This window comes from Bombina bombina, chromosome 3, assembly GCF_027579735.1.
Source record: "Bombina bombina isolate aBomBom1 chromosome 3, aBomBom1.pri, whole genome shotgun sequence".
In the NCBI taxonomy this organism is placed as follows: Eukaryota; Metazoa; Chordata; class Amphibia; order Anura; family Bombinatoridae; genus Bombina; species Bombina bombina.
In genome coordinates this window covers 541312254-541326777 of record NC_069501.1, presented here as the reverse complement: position 1 = coordinate 541326777, position 14524 = coordinate 541312254, and positions in this window count along the sequence as shown.

Genomic DNA, 14524 nt, shown 5'->3' with positions numbered 1-14524 from the left:
ATTGCGACACCACGCCCAGATCGCCCCCCATCCTTCTCCTATCCAGCCCATACTTCAGACCCTCCCTAATATGAGACTGAACTGGTGGCGTCAGGTGGAGATTTTGACAGTAGGTGACTTTTATGTAGGGGACCGTCTCCTAACGCAAAGCGAGATGGTGGCAAACTTTGAGGTCCCACGGCATTTGGAATTCGAACTCCTAAGATTAAGATCCCTGCTAAAGGCTTGGGGGTTCCTGAGAGATACCCCGTGGGCTCCTATGGCTTGGGAATCTAGATGGAAAACGGGCCTCCAGACCCATAAACCCCTCAAGGCACACTATAGATGCCTACTGATTCCCCCTACAACTCCAAAGACGAGGCATATGCTCTCCTGGGAGGCGGATCTAAAAACGACATACTCCCCTAAGAAATGGACATTGGCCATCACCAAGACCAAGGCTGCTCTACATTGCACCACGATGTATGAGCTTTACTTTAAGATGCTTACTAGGTGGCACCTGGTCCCGACCAGATTGCAGACCCTCTATCCTAATCACTCCCCCTCTTGTTGGAGAAATTGTGGTGGCACTGGCGCCCCACTACACACGTGGTGGACTTGCCCCAATCTAAAGTCACTCTGGAGTAAGGCCAGTAGGGTCTGTTGCTTGATGGGTCTTCCAGAGATAGTGGATCCTGGAATGGCACTCCTGCACTTGGGTTTGGAGAAAGTGCCCCCGCACAGGAGAACCCTTCTTATATACATACTTACCTCAGTTAAAATGACAATTGCCAGGAACTGGAAAAAAGTGCACCCTCCGAGTGTAGTAGAGTACTTAAATTTTGTCAAGAGTCCGGCGCCAGTCAGAAACTTTCTGCCTCGTCTGGGAACCCTGGGAAGCTTACTTACAGAGCCTCAGAACTAAACGTTAGGACCCTCTGCCCCTCAATGTCACTGGTCCCTGATATGGGACCAGGACGGTCTCTGCGCTCCCTTTCACCCCCCCTTCCCTTCCCCTCCATTTAATGGGCCCTTCCCCTCCCCTTCCCTCCCCCACCTAATCCACATTACAGCTCTCTAAAGAATACCTCCTCCCCCCTCTGAGGGGGTGCTTTAGCCCACGACAGTGCAAAGATAGCTACATTTAGGTCTGACTCCCTGAGGGCGGTGGCCCTTGTCGGCCCTCGCGCTCTCGCTCAGCTACTTTTGCACGCAGTTCCATCACTATAACCGACTGCTAGCGTAATTTCACTTTAAAAAGCAGAACAAAAGGCGGAAAACGCCACATTCTTAACCTACCTGCTGACAACGACTCTCCCTACCTGTGAATAGTGGAGAACTGTGATGGGATATAGGAGCTAAGCATAAAGACTCAGCCTGATAAACAATGTGCTGACGATTACGATAACAAACAGCACAGTTTGTCACAACTAATTGAAGCGAGCTAAAGATTTAATTATAGAAAGAAAGTATAAATATATAGCTCGTAGCTTCAATTCTATACAGAGATAGACAAACTGTGAATACAAAGAGTGACAAACTCGACTGAAACCACTTGATATAAACCTCACAGCTTCAATTCCATACAGAGATAGACAAACTGTGGATATAAAGAGTGACAAACTCGACTGAAACCACTTGATATAAACCAAACAGGAAAAATAAAAAATAAAAAATAAAAAAGCTCAACAATACTTAAATATATATGCTTATGGAAATATAGACAGCTGTATATATATTTTATAATTCAGTATGTAAGAAAAACGAATGAGGTGTGTATGAATTGAGTGCATGATACGTTGTAACTTAATATAGAATCACAGTTACAAGACTAAGAACAGTATCGGTTTTTCTGTGGATACCAAAACAGATTACTTAGTAATACTATTCAAATCACATTTCAATGTTCCATTTTATCTTAACATTGAAATTGATTAAGAGTCAACCCAAATAGTACATACTTGCCAAATAAAGAGATAGAATTATATCGATCACACAAGAGATATCATAGATCCAGATCGATAGTTATCACAAAACAAGAAAATGAATGGTGCGCATATCTAATGAACGAAAAACACATTTAAAGGCAAATGCTTGAGGGGGCTCAAAAACAAAGTTAAGATAACAAATAAAGAACGTATATGCAAAACACACGATTACATAAAAGAACGATATATACAGCCAATAAGAGAACTGCAACTACTGAATGTAGAACAAATAATAAATGAAGTGGTTCAAGTAACATAAATACAGGATGATGTGCATACGAATGAGGGTATAGTAAACCCAGCAACTGATGTTACGAGTGATTTAAAATCACAGGAGTCTATGACAAAATAAGGACAGTTGTGCAGAACTGCATGATTACCCCAGAACACTGATTATAATAGCGCATATCCCTTAAAGCAACCACAACCTAGGTTGTAGATAGGCTTTATTAATATTGAATCACAATCAGAATTATACCTTAAATCATATTCTACAGTCCAATAATCCGGGAAGCATATCACATTATGTTTGGTAACAAGTGACGTCAGCCAGAAGTATTCAAATAAAAGCACATATATCCACTCTACTATATTGACACCCTAGAGACCAGATAACACATTAATTTACTGTCCGGGTAAGGTGTGAATTCAGCAAAATCACACTTACCAAGGTATAGAGCAACCGAGATCAATAGTACCATTTACACTGAAGAGACTAGAAAATAATAATGGTTTAAAGGCCAGATTAATTGATAATAGTGCTCTTGAGATACAGCTACCAAGGTTAAACTACAATTTTAAATGTGTGTGTTTACCCATATTTTAAATAAATAATAAAAGTTAAATTTTAAAATTCTTTTTTTGCCCCTACCAATAGTCTGGGCACAGAGTGCTATTAGTGCATTATTCTTTCAGGGATCCTCAATCCCATTTGTTTGCCAATGTGTGTGTAAATTAATGCTAGCACCACTTCTCACAGGAGAAACTGAATAGAGATGCTGATATAAAGAGCATCCAAAGACAAATTTGAATTGGTGGGAAGTTTGCCAGAATAGTGCCCTTGTTACTTTGTGTGGGTAGTATACACTCCACACTTCACCTCTCACTTAGGAATAGTTGGACCCTTAGAATTGTAAGGAATGGAGGTGAAAACCTGGTTATGTTATGCAATATTCCTGTCACTTTAACATAATGCGAGATGTAACTCCTGTAACTTTTGTGTTTACTCAATATTTGTAATATTTGAAAGAGTTGTAATAATTTATGCTTATAATAAAAATATTAAAAAAAAAAAAAAAAAAATCCTAAATATTCTCTGGTACTTTGGGCAAATTTTAATTTGAAATTTCTGGTAGTTAAGGGGTTAAAAACACAGTAGAAGTATTGCTAGGGACCCACAGGGGTCAAGCCCCGTGTTTGGCTTGCCGTAAACAGAAGTAATGAAGCAGCGATCTAAAGACTGCTGCTCCATAACCTGTCTGCCTGCTCTGAGGCGGCGGACAGAAATCAACTGATCGAATACGATCGGGTTGATTGACACCCTCTGCTAGCGGCCGATTGGCCACAAATCTGCAGGGGGCGGCATTGCACCAGCAGTTCACAAGAACTGTTGGTGCAATGATAAATGCTAACTGCGTATGCTGTCAGCATTTATCGATGTGCGGCGGACATGATACGCTACATCGTATTATGTCTGCTCGCATATTAATAAATTGACCCCTTAGAGCACTTCTAGTCCCAAGCAGAAACTGACTCTGATTCAATCAGCGGAGCTAAGTACACATCTGAGTCGTGCCACTAGCACTGCAGATTGGATTAGTGGCGGTTTCTGCTTAGGACCAGCAGTGTGTAATATTTTGTGTAATATGATATCTGTTGTTTTTATTTATGTATTTATTTATTTATAATTTTACAATTACACATAACACTTTTCTGATGATACATAAAAATACAAAATAATTTTGCATACAGGTAAATGCTTTATATGCTTCAAAATCAACATAAATGATAAGAAAGCCAGGTTTATGGTCTCCCCCTCAACTCCTATATCTCTTAGTGGTGCTAAGGGGAAGGGGTGTTGCTGAAATAAGGGGGGCCTGCCACAGACTTTCCCCTCGGGCCCTGAGAGGTCTAGCTATGCCTTTGATTGGCTAAATAATAATGATTAATTTGCTGATAGCTAATGCACCTTGCAAATGCAAGTACTGTAAGAAGCATTGGTAACATCCTTCTAGTAGCTCATAATGGCTTAGGGGCCAAATCAGACCCGCCACATGTTTTTGCACGGTCTACAAGCTAAAAATGGTTTATACATTTCTATATTGTTGAAAAAAAGCAAAAGAAGAATAGTATTTTGTGACACGAAACGGCAGAGTTGACCATATGTGGCACTCTCATTGATTTGCGGTACTGCTTGGCACACTACAATATATTTGACAGAATATTCCCAACTCCAAGAAAAGCAGTTTTAGGAAACAATAGAAAATTTTATCAGTAAAAACATTTGGAAATGTATTTTTTCTCTTTTGTTATAGAATTAACTACATAGGGCTATATTACAAGTGGCACGCTATTGTTAGTGCGGTTTGCGATAACCAATTACGTGCCTGTGCTAACGTGTGTGTGTATTACAAGTTGAAAGTAAACACGTTCACTCGAGCGCAAACTAAATTTGCGTGCAACGGGTTAGCATGAGTGGAGACCTAGGGGCCGAATTATCAAGCTGAATGGAGCTTGATGCCCCTGTTTCCTCATGAGCCTTTAGGCTCGCCGAAAACAACAGTTTAGAAGCAGCACTGCTACATAACTGGTCCACTGCCTCTGAGACTGCGATCTTCAATCCGCCGATCCTATACGATCGGGCTAATTGACACCCGCAAATCTGCAGGGGGCGGCATTGCACAAGCAGTTCACAAGAACTGCTTGTGCAATGTTAAATGCTGACAGTGTATGCTGTCGGCATTCAGCGATGTCTGTCGGACATGATACGCTACAGCGTATCATGTCGGACAGACAATGATAAATCGGCCCCCTAGCGTAAAGAGTTAAACAAAATGTGCACCAAACACAACATAAATACATCAAAATAAAGTGTTACACTCATTTATTCACTATCTGATAAAAAGTTTTTTTTTTTATAAATATTAATATTTTTATTATAAGGGTTAAAAGTAAATGGTATATGACAATGTGTTTGAATGGAAAGGGCTATATTGTATGTGCCCATCTTCCACCATCTTCCAAAGGTGCATAAGAGCCTGACGGATGTTCAGGGACGGCCCATTGTGAGTGGCATAGGGTCCCTCCTTGAACATCTGTCACAATGGCTTGATGCAATCCTCTATCCGTTTGTGGTTCGCTTACAGAGCCACATAAGAGATACGAAAGATTTACTGAATCTTATGGAAGACTTCAATTGGGAAAGCCAGTTCAAGTGGCTGACAATTGATGTCACGGCTCTGTACTCTTCCATTCCACATGGAGAAGGCTTAACAGCTATAACCTTCTTTCTAGAGAAATTTTCCTATTTTGATGAAACATTTATCAGGTACATTCTGAGAGTCACCAACTTTCTCCTCAATCATAATTATTTTAGGTTTAATGAGGATTTTTTTCTCCAGAGGTGTGGGACAGCAATGGGGGCCAAATTTGCGCCCTCATACGCCAACCTTTTTATGGGTTGGTGGGAGCTGTCCCACATCTATGGAGAAGAAAATGATCATAAACTATGTATCGCCTTTTATAGGGTACAGACAATGAAATGTCTGACTTTATGGCCAAACTGAATAACAACAGTATAGGCCTTAGGTTTACTCATGAGACAAATACTAGTCAGATACACTTTCTAGATCTTACCCTAACAGTTGCTGAAAATGGCAGAGTCAGAACAAGTACTTATCGGAAACCGATTACAAAAAACACTTTGCTTCACTCAAAAAGTTGCCATCCTAAGCAAGTTCCACTGGCAGTGGCTAAAGGTGAACTCATCAGAACAAAAAGAAATTGTACGGATGAGAGCACTTATCAGGCACAAAGCAGAGATCTTGAGAAGAGACTCTTGCAAAGGGGCTACCCCAAATATACTGTCAAGCAAGCAAAGTCACAGGTAGACAGACTGGATAGGAAGGCACTCTTACAGGGATCAGTAAGACCCTCCAATTCATCCACTGAGGAAGGAAAAGTTACATTTGTAACAGATTATAGCACAGATTACAAGAATATCTGTGGTATAATAAATAAACACTTCCATCTACTCAAAGCTGATGACAGGCTTGTAGACAGTGTGAATAGGGGCCTCAGATGTTCTTATCGGAAAAGCAAAACTATAGGAAATTACTTGGCACCCTCTGAATTGCCTAGGGTAACAGGCACGGAAGAAAGTTCTTGGTTAAGGCATAGGGGGATGTACAGATGTGGTAGGGCCAGATGTAAACCATGTGACAAAGCCATTATCTCGAATGAATTTCGTTCAGAAGTCACAGGTGAAGTGTTCAAAATAACTTCCTGCCTAAACTGTACATCCTCTTACGTCATATATGTTCTATCCTGTGTGGAATGTAAGTTGCAATATGTAGGACTCACCTCAACTGAGGTAAATGTCCGAATACGCAATCATTTGTCTACCATCAAAATGGGAGAGGCAACTACCCCCTTGGTCAGACATTTCAAAGACTCACACAATAAAAGCAGTACCACTCTGAGATGGCAAGCCATTGAAAGAATCAAAACCCCTTTAAGAGGTGGGGACAGGAATCTCATTTTGGGAAAAAGAGAGATGTATTGGATCTTTAGGCTCCAAACAAGAGTGCCAAGGGGTTTGAACTCCGAATATGATCTAATAAACTATTGGCAATAGTAACATATTAACAAACAGCATCTTAGAATTATATTCATATTCACACACTATTACTATTCCAGTATTAAGTACTTCAAACTTCCAAATTTCCAAAAATCACATAACATACTATTGGAAAAAATATTGATTGTCAGATAGAACATTTAGATAAATGTGTAATGTATACACTCTTCCGTACCTTACTAGTAAATAGAATAAATTACTAGAGAAGAAAAAGAAGTGTCTCTGTTATGTACTAGCATAATAATATTAAGTAGAAAGCATAAGGTACAATAAGTCACCAGTCCAGTGAAACTTAACAGAGGTCTCTCAAGCAGCTAGATAAAAGCTACACAAAGAATTTTATTTACTACAGGTACGGTACCCAATCAATTAGTGTTACAATTGAGGGACAAAATCAATACATAAAACAGAAGTAATGCACTAAACAGAATGTTTAAAAATAAAAACAACGTAAAATAAAATACCCAATTATTCTCACCCTCTGTAAATGACGGTCATATAGTGCAATAGGTCCAAGTCTTCATATTATTTATCTCACTTTTCCATATATATACTTATATTAAATACAAGAATGTAACTTTTCAACAAAAGATAGTAGTTGGTCAGCAGCATAAAGAAATCAGGTAGGGAAGAGGTTAACTCAGCACTTTAGTTCTAACATTGTAAATGTGTAATCATGTTTTAACCAATCAGAAATAACATTGTCTTTTAAATGGTTAGCACTGATGCACTCAATCAAGCTATGATTACGGCACACAGCCGAAACATGTCAGCTTGAGTACACAGTGCTCTATGTTTCTTTGCTGCAGGACCCCTCCAGGGACTTTTTAATGGATAACAAATAAAGTTGTTTTTAACTTACTCATCTGACCTACGGATCGAATTCTTTCTTCATTCTTTGTATATATATATATATATATATATATATATATATATATATATATATATATATATATATATAAATGCTCTCAATATATAACAGATGATGGGGGGGCGGCCCCTATCTCTGAAGAAGCGACCAATCAGGTTGTGAAATGCGTCAGGCTCTGCCCTGCCTTCTGACACACGACTAGCTAGGATTTGGCTGGCGGTCATTCAAACAACTATTTTATGTTTTAAGTTTTATGAATTGTTTTTAATACATTGTCCCAAATAGTTTTATCGGATACATTATAAAACAAATGTTTTGAGATAAAGTATTTTAAATCCATTAACAAAACAAGGAGTTGTACATTAGTAGTGCGGTTTACACATCCACTCTTGGGGAAGCTACGAGAGTGAAGATCCATGATAATGGAGCCGTGCAAGTCAAGACTGTTATAACAGACAAAGGAAATATTGTATAAAGAAACATCTGATAAATTTGCCTTTTTAAATTCCTCATAATCGATGAGGTTGATTCACGTGAGTGTGCATTTCTCTTGATCTATGTTGTTCATAGTCTGGCTGTGATATACTTCACTAGGAGCACTTTTCTTGTGCACTTGTCCTATTCCTTTTCAGCACTTGTGCAAGCAGCATAGGTATTTTCCATTTGGGACAGAGCAGCAGAGAAATACAAGTGCTATCCACGTTGGACATTTTACACCTAAAGGGGATCCGTTGTTTTCTTCAACCTGGAAACCTGATTTTAAGGTTGGATCTTTCACCGTGAGACTTTCTATATGTGGAAAGAATACTATATATAATACAATTACACAGTGAAACACATGTGTATTTATATATGTAATTATGAATATACATACATATATACACATATAAACACACATAAATATATACATTTAAATATATATTTAAAAATAAAAAGAACAATTATACGTGAAGAACATTGGAATGAAAAATATGAATAACTTACCTTTGGCTTTAGCACAGTTGGTCTAATTGAGCGATAAGTATTAGTTTTTTTTATGGGGAGTAGTCCTGAAGTTATTGCGTGATGGCTTTCGCTTGTGCACAAACAAATTACTTTTCACTTGTAATATGCGTGCTAACCAGCGCACAATCAAAGTTTATACTTCTGGCTGTGTATATTTGAGTAAAATCTCTAAATAGCATGCCACTTGTAATCTGGCCCATAATATCCTTGATTTTAAATCTTGGCCCGCAAAGCCTAAAATATTTACTATCTTTACCAAAAAAAGGGTTGCTGTCCTCTGGTTTAGGTGATGTACACTTGGATTTTATCTTAATTCTGTTTTGGGGTTAGGTAAGGGGCTTGTAATTAAGGTAACTTTACATTTTTATTTTACAAAAATCTACTAAACATTTTTTAAAAGCATATGTATATTTAATATGCAGTACACACAGACACTGAATAATTAATACCTTTAAATCACTGCTTTTTCTTCTTTTAATAGCTTCAGTTTACATAATCAACCTATTTATTCATAATTTTGTTAGAGGAGAGAATTTGGTAATCCTAAAAGGAAGATTACTTAAGAGTTTGGATTACTATTGTCATACACAGATACTTATGAAGTATTATCCAGTAATCCTATTAAATATTTTAATGTGATAATTTCATACTTAAAAGATGCTGAGGGTGTATTTTGTTCCACAACAATATATATGACTTGTATGAATATTAAAATACACTAATTACTTCATAGAAATGAAGGATAAATAACCACCCAATGGTATACAGAAGATAAAGAAACCATTTTCTGGAATTTCAAAAACATTTTAAATGAGGATTTTTAAAGGAATATTGTAGGCGATATAACCTGCTGTAAAGTAAAAGAACACATTTGCTATTTTGTTAAATCCAGTGGCAATTCTAGCGGATCCTGGGGATGAAGCTAAAGGGACATGAAACCCCACATTTTTATTTCATGATTCATATAGGGAATACAATTTTAAAAAACTTTCCAATTTACTTCTATTATTTAATTTGCTTCCTTCTCTTGTTATCCTTTGAGAAATGGTTTATATAGGCAAGCTCAGGAGCAACAGAGAACCTAGGTTCTAGCTGTTGATTGGTGGCTGCATATATATATATATATATATATATATATATATATATATATATATATTGATTGTGATTGGCTCACCTATGTGTTTAGTTAGAAACCATTAGTGCATTGCTGCTCCTTCAACAAATGATACCAAGAGAATGAAACAGATTAGATAATAGAAGTAAATTAGAAAGTTGTATAAAATTGTATTCTCTATCTGAATCATGAAAGATTTTTTGGGGGGTTTCATGCCCCTTAAGTAATTTTGTGTGAATATATATCTATATACATATATACACATCTAAACATAAATACACATGTATACACAAGTGTATATATACATACTGTACATATACATATTTATACATAAATGTATGTATATATACACAATATAGCCCTTTACATTCAAATAACCGTTATAACTTTTTAAAAAATATTAATGTTACTAATTTGTATTAGATAGTGTATATATGAGTGTAACACTTTATTTAAATGTATTTATGTTGTGTTTGGTGCAACTTTTTATTTGGCCCTAATCCTTTTTGCGAGGACTTCATTCACGCTAACCCGACTAGCGCAAATTTAGTTTGCAGTCGCGTTTACTTTCAACTTGTAATATGAGCACAAGTTATTGTGGGCGCGATATATTTCAATAAGTGCAGGACATCAATAGATGTATATTAATATCAAAGATTTAATTTCACTCTAACCTGCAACACCATTGCCATTGCGTGACCCCACCTGGTTGCAGGTAGGTATTGTCATCTACATAAACTTTAAATTGTCACCATATATCATATACTTAATATCATGTAAATATATACGTAGTATGTTCCAAAAAAACAAACAACTTATACCATTTAAGGAACATAAATGTTTAAATAAAATGCTCTCTTATAAAACCAGCCTCATAAAAACACCTTAGGATTTAAAAACAAAAACGTCCACTATAAAATAGTCTATTCTAACATATGCAGAAATTAAAGCTTGAACAACTTTGCCAGTATGAAACCCAAGTTCACTATACTGGAATATTTAGTCCTGAAGTCCAAATTAGGTGAATGGACTTTCCTCTTGCATTTATGCTGTTCTGGATTATATCTCTGTGTTCTTGACTGTCACAGAACTGGTGAATTATATACAGTGCAAACATTGAAGCTATTATAGATTGCGCTTGAGTGGTGTTAACGCATAATTGTGCAAATTTTTGATCTCCACTTATATGTAGGCCAGTATTAATTCATACTGTGTGTCCGCTTGATAATTTCATGTCATTTTGATTAATGTTAGAATAGACATTTTTAAACCTCCAAGCAATTCATTGTAATCATAAACAAGCATTTATATAATAATATTTCATTTGTGCACATAGATTAAAAAGTGTGGTTTTGACTTTTTATGAAACAAAGAAATACCTGGTTTCATAGTTGTGAACTGTTCCATTTTTCCCGGGACAGTTAAGTTTTTTGGCTTCCTGTTCCTGTCTTTTAAGCTTTTCCCTTTAATTCAGTCTGTATATAGTTTATGAATTTTGTGTGCAATGCAGTACTCCTACCACAGAGGGTGCTGTGTCATTAGTCTCATTGATTATAGTAAGTAGAGCTGGGTGAATGTTCTGAAAGTGTAATTCATTTGTTAGAACCAATAGCCCTGTGGATATTCATTTTGGACAGTCAAAACAAAGAACAAAAATCCATTAAAATTCGTAAATCAAATGTTATTCCGGTTTTCGAATGTTACTTTCGTTTTCGAATGTTCATAATTTGATAGAATATCCACACTGAAAATTTAGAATGTAGCATTCGATTTAACAAATACTATTCATAAGTCCAATAGTTTATGTGGTAGGGAATTCAGTAAATTTGATACATAATAGATACAGATATATCAATTTTAATGTTTCTTTTTCGAATATTGCATAACTCGAATTTTACTTTTAAAGGGAGCCTTAGAAATAATATTATAAATGTATTGATTCAAATTTTTTTAATTCGAATATTGCATAATTTGAATCAAATTATTAGAAAAATTAAAATGAATTATTACATTTAAAGAAAGCATTAGAAATACTATTACATTAAACAAATGTTAGAATGTTGTACAAACATTCAAAATTCAAAACAAAGAACTTTTTTTTTTTTTTTTTTAATTTATTTTTTTATTGAGGGTAATAAAATATACAACATACAGGTTACTCAATGAAACATATACACATATAACGACTAACATGAATATCTCACAGTATAGTAAGCAAACTGGGGAGCAACCTCTCCGCCCCCCTCTATTTTTGTCCCTCCATAATTGCTCAGGCCACTTTTGGACCCTCGAATACACATCACACTAATTGAGGGGTTTAGCAGGATATAGACCACTTTTGGGCCTATAGATATCTAACACATAGAATACACAGAAGCAATTATACAAGTCGGGCATAACTGGTAATTAGGTAACATTAGGTAGGTATCTAAGGTCACTACACAGAATCACATTAAGCCCTTATAGATATTCAGTTTATGGGGGGACTTAGTTATACAGATCATATAATAACAAAAAATTAAATGACCCCACAGAAGATTTGCTAAGGATCAGCTGTAATATGTCTAATAAGAACTCACACATGCTTTAGTTCAAATACACTTTGACAGGGAGTTATATACAAAAGACCAGGACCTCCCCCACCGCTAAAGTGGGATTTAGACAATGCTATCCAGAGGCAAAGTTAGGTCTATCATTAAATGCTGCGATTCCCCACACAGAGACAATTCTAGGGCTAAATATTATGCTCATGTAGGTTATCCAGAACTATCTAGTAATTATTACACACAATTGTGGTGCATTAAGCATTGCACAATTACCTATTTAAGACAACAAAAATGATTATAATACTATCATGTGAAAAACATTATACATTCACAAAGTACAGTAGCTAATTTGTTATGATCTGAAAATAATCACAGGAAGGTCATCCAGGACTGTCTAGTGATCATTACACACAGCCATGGTGCACTAAACACTACACATTTAGATATTTGAGGTAATATAAACAATTGTATTACTATCATGTGATAAACATCATACATTCACAAAGTACAGTAACTGATTTGATATGCTCTGAAAATCCTCTCAGGAAACCATTTGAGTGTCCCATAAGTCCAATGTCCTTAAAAACTTTGCTAGGTGGATATTCAGGCCTAAAGGCCGTCGTTTAGACGTATCTTTAACCATTTTAGGGCAGGTGCAAAGTCTTTACACAGGTTCTAATTTAGGGCATATGTTTCAACAAAGAAAGGGGGGGGGGAACGGAGCGAGACATCAGAAGTTCTCAGAAGTAACACATTAGAGACTCCAAGGGTGCTGGGTTTGTTATTTATCTATTGACACTATATCATTGATTAGATTAATTTACGAACAGTGTATAAATGGATCATCATACAGTTATAAGTTGCCAAATCCAAGCATGGAAAAGCTCTAACACTCAAAATGATACTACTCAGCACTAATCCACACCTTAGTCAGTAAAAAATGCATTAATACTTCACCACACAAGCGGATGAGACAGACCATACATGCAAACCCACATATTTCTCTATAAAGAATTTGTTATAAATGCAGTATATTACAGCAAACAGCTATAGGCTTATAATGCGTCTCCAGATAAAACAGAACACAGGGTAAGGAAATAAAGAAAAACAAATACTGTTACATCACAAACATTTACATTTGTGTAGATACACACAGGAGCCAGAAAAAGGTAAAACATTAGATTTGTGTGCTGTGCGGAGTGTAGCAGTGGGAGTTCCCAAGACGTTTGGCAGTCTTGATGGGTGTAGTACACCCAAAATCGCCTCTCCCCAAGCGCTCCCCCTAACCAATACCTACTTTGATTGACTGAATCAGACGAAACATGGCTCGTAAACCGGAACAGAGATCCAAAGGGGAGTAATGACACATAGCCTCATACTGCCATAGTGACTGGCGGTGTTCCCAGCAAGGAGGCTGTGGTAAGCCTGTAAAGCTGTTGACAATGAAGAGCGTGTTGGGGATGACATGAACACTGCTGCGCCCTGATGTGCCGGGCTCTATGCGCGGGTGGTCAATCTGTATTCTCTTCCATGTAAACAGTCTGCTTGAAGCAGCAGAGGAAAAGTGAGGCTCCATCTCAAGGCTTGCATCTGCTGTTGTCAATGGCGAGGAGCGCGCCTGGAGAGCTGCAGGAACCTTGTTGCTTTGCGGCTCCCGTATTGCTATGCGCTTCTCTGCAGCATTGTCGCCACGTGTACGAGCCGCTTGTATTGTGCCTATAAGGGCATCAAGCCTCTCGCACATCTTCCTCCCATATTCCTCCAGTAAATCCTTGAGATCCATATAAAGCACTTGGCTCCTCATGTTGGGCAGCAGTGCATCCCAACATCCAGTAGACATTATAATACGGCCTGGAAGATTATTAGGTGCTGCTAACTGTTGCCGTGCTTTTCCCCGCTAAGTGTCTGCTGTGCTGTTCTTGTAAGCTTGTGTGTTAGCCTTGTGCAATTTACAGCTTGATTGCTATTACTGTCCTAGAGAGACAGATATCACAAATATAAAAATTGCTGGGTCTCTGCAGGAGTATAATAGTCTTTTTTGAACTTAAAGATGGCGATTTTCCCGCCTCTCCAATCCTGCAGGCTCAATCTCCTCAGTATATCCCAATAATTTCTACTTTAAATATAAAGCCAGGGAGCAGAGAAAAAAAAAGCTTATTTTAT